The following is a 6422-nucleotide window of genomic DNA, read 5'->3' on the forward strand; positions in this document are numbered from 1 at the left end:
GTATATACCGTTCATTGGATAAAACAGGGGAGGGTAGAGCGGTGGCCCTCGATATATCTAAGGCTTTTGACAGGGTATGGCACGATGGTCTTCTAAGGAAAATTAGATCATATGGAATCACTGGAAGAATTCATAATGTAATTAAATCCTTCTTAAGTAATAGAAAAATCAAAGTTGTCCTCGACGGTCGTACATCCAAACAATATGACATAAATGCAGGAGTACCTCAGGGGTCTATCCTTGGACCTCTATTATTCCTGATATTCATAAACGACCTCCCTGATAAAATTGTTTCGGAGATGGGTATATTTGCCGATGACACCACTCTCTATAACAGATATGAGGGGAAAACAAATGAACACATATCCAAGGAAATGGCAGAAACACTAGAGGATGACCTTCAATCCGTAGTGGAATGGGGACAAAAATGGTTGGTCACATTCAATGCTGCTAAGACTAAGCTTGTTTCCTTCAATAACTACAAGAAACCTTCTCTACCACCAATAGCAATGGCTAAGAACACATTACCTGAAAGTACTTCTTTTAAACTCCTCGGCCTAACGTTTACAGGGAATATGAACTGGAATAGATACATTGAGAGCATTGCCAAGGCTGCTGCAAGGAAAGTTGGCTCCCTCTACCGTGCTAGAAAACTACTTACGCCTGCCAGTATCCTATACCTCTATAAGGCAACCATTCGCCCATGTATGGAGTACTGTTGTCACATCTGGGCTGGTGCATCTGCTTCTTGTCTCTCGCTCCTGGACAGGGTTCAAAAGAGAGTCGCCAACCTGATAGGTCCTGAACTGTCATCTAGGCTTCAGCCTCTGTCCCATCGACGAGATGTTGCATCCCTCTGCCTGTTCTACAAATTCTTCAATGGTGAGTGCTCTGACGAACTGCAAACACTTGTACCTCCCCGACGTAACTACCCCCGACAAACCCGACAAGCTACTAAGTCTCATCCCTTTACAGTAGAGATCCCTAGGTGCAAGAAAGCCTTTTTCTCCAATAGTTTCTTCCCCAGAACTGCGGGTCTTTGGAACTCCCTTCCGGGATTCTGCTTTCCCAACTGCAACGATATGCAGAAGTTCAAGTGTAATGTCAACAAACATCTTTCTACTCATCTCCCTTCATAATGACCCCGCTAATTAAGTCCCTGATAGTAGCCCCCTGCTTCAAAGTGGCACTGTGCCTTGTTTGGGGTGAAAATTGAATAAAAAAAAACAAAAAAAAAATTATTGTCTCTATAAACACACGAGGGTCCATGAAATTATTTGTGCCAATCAGTCTGAAGCATTCCATTTCCCTGCTGCCAATCAATTCTGGTGTTCTAACTTTCTTACTCCCCCCACACCTCTTATTATACCTCACAGACTTCCCGCCTTCCCTGAATCCCTTATGCCCCTCAAAAACTGATGCTGGATTCATGCGAGGTAGTAAAAAATCAGTCTAAAACATTGCATACATTTCTGTGGCATTTGAAATGCCTGTACAAAAATCTGGAAACTTATTGAAGCACCTCGTACGATGCAGAACCTGAGTTTTGTATAGATACTGGTTACTTTCTAGCACGGTAGAGGGAGCCCACATTATTTGCAGCAACCTTGACTCTCTTCAATGTATTTGTTATAATTTTACCTATCTATATATCTCACACTCGCACACGAAAGTAGCTCGTTTGATTTTTTTCTGCGACTGTCCTCATTTTAGCAAAATTCTTTAATAAGTTAACACTAATGTTTGTGTGTTTATGGATGCTGACTTATACGTAAAAACGTAACATCATGAACGAATCTTCGTCACGTAAACAAATGGCTGGCGTCGACGCGTTGTGCAAAATTGTCTTGATGTTGATTATAGTAGCAGCGAGTATAGAGTTATGTATCCCTCCCTCCCGTGTGTGTAGAGGTTGTCTGTCTCTTTCTCTCTTCCTTTTTCTTTTCGTCTGGTTGATCGTTAGCTTTTCCATAACATACTACAAATATTATCTTATCTATATACTAATAATTAAATGCTTGTAGTATGTTATCACTAGGGCTAGGACAACAGCATATTCTTTTCATTGTTTTAACTCTCGAGTATGTATTCGTTGATACAGAATATATAGTGATGTAGTTCTCAGTTGATTAACTGTGTCTAACTGTGTCGGATATATACTAGAGAGTCATGACAGTGGAAAGAATATGCTGATATCATAACCCTAGTTATCACCTTCTATTTTTCTTTTTTAATAAATAGGATCTCCCGATCGAATAGTGTAAAATGTGGAAACCGTGACACACGTACGTACGTACGTACGTACGTACGTTAAATGTACTACGGTATTAATATATAGAAAACAAATACTGATCCAACGGATCACGACTGTTCTAATATATATGATAAGCGATTTTTTGTGTATGATAAACGATTTATTTTGTATGATGAGCAGAATAACAGAAGGGAAAGAGATGTATTTTGATAATTCAACAAACCGAAAAACAAAAACAAACAAACAAAAAAATAGAAGAAAAAAAAAGAAAGAAATTGTATTAATCTTGTATACAAATATTTACTCATATAAACTCGAAGAACATCAAAGCAATTGATATGTAATTTACCGACACAGGATTGCAATAGATTTTCAATATTTATTTCATTACCGTGCCAATATCATTCTTGTTGTTTTCCAATGAATTCATATCTATAATACAGGTTGCAAATTCAGACGAATACATGAGATACGGACAAAAACAAAACAAAAGAACAAATTCTTTAGTATATGTTACTATTGGCGACATAAATCATCATCATCATCTAGGGCAACGCCAAGTTCATTATAATGCCCTCCTGACACTTCTAATACTTTCTGTGTGGACCTACAGATGATTAAATCGTTAAATATAATGCAGCGAACAAAATTACAAAATGTTTATTTGTCAAAGGAATACTAAAAAAAAAACACAATTTTTCTAATTGTTTTCTTTTTGAAAAAGAGGTATACCTCTCGAAATTATCGAAGACATTTACCATCCCGTGTATATATTAAACAGTAAGTCCATAATTATTGATTTATATATGTAAAAGATAAAACACACACACACACACACACACACACACACACACACACACACACACACACACACACACACACACACACACACACACTTGGGAATTTTTTTTCTTTTTGAAAAACAGATACCCCTCTCAAAATTATTAAAGACATCTACCATCCCGTGTATATATTAAACAGTAAGCCCATAATTATTGATTTATATAAGTGAAAGATACAAAAAAACAAAAAAAAAAAAACAAAAAAAAAACAATTGGGAAATTTGTCTCAAACAATTTTTCTACTTGTTTTCTTTTTGAAAAAGAGATTGCCTTCCCGAAATTATCAAAGACATTTACCATCGCGTGTATGTTAAACAGTAATTCCATAATTATTGATTTAAATGCGTGAAAGATAAATAAATAAATATGACGTTCGTTCGTTTGTGTTCATACGTCACATCACCACCCTACTACCAAATGTTGCTAATAACCTTCTTATACATTTACATATTTGTTTATCAGCTATGCTTCAAGCACACTACCTTTCTCTTTTAATGTAAGCTAGTTTGTATAAGAGTCATAGAAGGCTATCACAATACAATAACCTAAATATTCAGATACTGACTGGAGGCAAAACAGAAGTGATTTCTTTAATAATAAAGCTTACTTGTTTAGTCATAACTTCTATGCAATGATCAAATTTGAGCAACCGTTTTCTATTATATATTTCAAGGTAAAACCTCCTTATCAAATCTCCAAAATTTCACCTGCACTCAGTGTTTTTCCAGCATTACTAGGCCATATGAGTTTCTGGTAATGCTTAAAAAAGATATAAAACAACGAGGCTGGCAATGTTTCAAAAGTAGACTAGTTATGCTAAAAAACATTACCAGTTCACCCATGTTTCAGGATATTTGAAACATTTGCTATTTGATAAAGAGGTTTTACCTCAAAATATATTATAGAACGAGGTTACACCCATTAGAACACTATATAGACGTTCTAAATAATTAAGATCTACTATAAGTCCTAAAGAAATGAATTTATTTACTATTAAAAAATAAAGATAAAGAATCACTTCTTTTTGTCCTCCTTCTGGTGCTGATGTATGATTACTTCCGGTGAATATTTACGGTAACTTTACATGCTTATGTTTTCTATTTAATATTAAACTACGTTAATGGAATTCGCTCTGATTAACACATAACACTTGTACCCTCTAGATGTACATACCCCTCACTAATTCGACAAACATCAAAATCCCATCCCTTCACTGTTGAGGTCTCTAGATGCTCGAAAGCCTTCTACTTTAATAGTTTCTTCCCACGGACTGCTATACTTTAGAATTCCCTCCTTGTTTCCCGCTAACATGCAGAAGTTTATAATGTAAAGCGAACAAATGTCTTGAAGCTTAACTCCCCACATCAGTTCCCTGTAGATCTGATCCCAATTAGTAACCCCTCACGTCCAAGTGGGAATGCGTTTTGTTTAAGGTGTTTAAGAGTAAAACAAAATAAATAAAAATTAGATACGTTTTAATGCAGTAGGTCACTAATAAGTATGCAATCCAAATTACAGTATTATGGGCTAATTTCCCAACTATATTTCATTGCCAATAATTGATGTCGCCAAAAGTAATGTTTACTAAATTTTCTAAAATCTTCATCCGTATGTACAAGAGTAACCGGAAAGAAATAACGATAATAATAATAATAATAATAATAATAATAATAATAATAATAATAATAATAATAATGATAATAATAAGTTTTAAAACAGTTTAAAAAAAATAGTTGAAAAATAAGGGCAGTAACTCCAGTCTTACTGTTTACACATAAGAAAAAACAAAACAAAAACAATAAATAAAAAAATTTAAGATCGTTAAAAACGTTTTTTTTTTGTTTCATGGATTTCGTTGGTAAAAGAAGTCTGAGAATTATTTCTTCTTGATTTGAGAATGAGTCAGAGAAGACGCCGAAAACAGTTGTAGAAGTGCCGTTATATAACGAGAACTCAAAAATAGTGACAAACTAACTGAATGATTGACGGCTGTAAGGTTAAAATAATGACCTCGGTGGATAAGCGGAAGTTGAGTTTGCCGCTAGAGAGCGTTTTGATCACATATTACAGTCAAACTTTAAGGCGAGTAGACGCCTCAATCTTTGTTTACTATGATTAATGTATCGGCATTGGTTAGTAATAAAATTTTAATTTGATTCAGAAACGGAAACCGGTGATTATTTACCGAGCGAATCAGTTGTATATAAAAGATAAAATAATGAAATAACAAAATGAAATATTGACAGTCGCTCCCGATAAGTGAAAACTATGAAATATTTTCGCCAGTGAAACCAGGGAGAGTAGAAGCACATAGTGACTGAGTAAATTATCCTCCTTACTTGTTTGGGAGAATGACTCACTTCGGAAAAATTGAAGGAATTTATGAATTCGAATGAAACAGAATAATAATTACTGATAAACATGCATCAGTTACCAGCAGAGAGCATGATAAATTTGGATTTATGTGTAGTGCCAGTGTTTGTATTCCAATCATATATCTTTTTGTAAAGTGAAAAAAAAATTTCAGTTTATTTTAGTAATATAGGGATAATACTGAGCATGAGATATGAAATAGAAAATTATTTAGATGACAAAATACTAAATCTTACTAGATGAGTTAATTTGATTACATTACACTTTTCTCTTTATATATGCATACATTATTTATGTACTTTATTTATATACATTATTAATAAATATTAATAAAATTTACGTGACACTGGACATGCTAATAATTCGGAAAAATGATCGGTTCAAATCAGAAGTTCTCGTCGGGCGACTTAATAAATGGTTGCTATCCAAAGACGAAACCAGTACAAAAAAAAAAAAAGAAAAAAAGAAAAAAAAAGGACTGTTTTTTTCTGTGGAAAGCAACCATTTATTAAGTCGCCCGACGAGGATTTTTGATTTTAATCGACCGTTTGTCCAGTGTCGTGACCACGTAAATTGGTTTATAATAAATATATTTGCTCTTCTTTTATTGAGTACTATATATATATATATATATATATATATATATATATATATATATATATATATATATATATATATAATATGCGTGTATTAAAAAAATAACAAAGAACCTAACATATATTAGACTATAATTTATTTTGCCCATAAGTGGCCAATGTCATGCATGTACGTAAAGTACATTGAACTTTCAAGACGTAAATGTAACGTTTGATGCGAATTTTTGGATCGATAAACTCTGAATTTACAGTGGAGATTGAGAATAAAAATATGTAAAACAATATTATATACATACAATAAAATCATATGAAACACACACACACACACACACACACACAAACACACACACACACACA

The sequence above is a fragment of the Euprymna scolopes genome, chromosome 41 (genome assembly GCF_053919585.1).
Source record: "Euprymna scolopes isolate OS-2025 chromosome 41, ASM5391958v1, whole genome shotgun sequence".
Lineage (NCBI taxonomy): Eukaryota > Metazoa > Mollusca > Cephalopoda > Sepiida > Sepiolidae > Euprymna > Euprymna scolopes.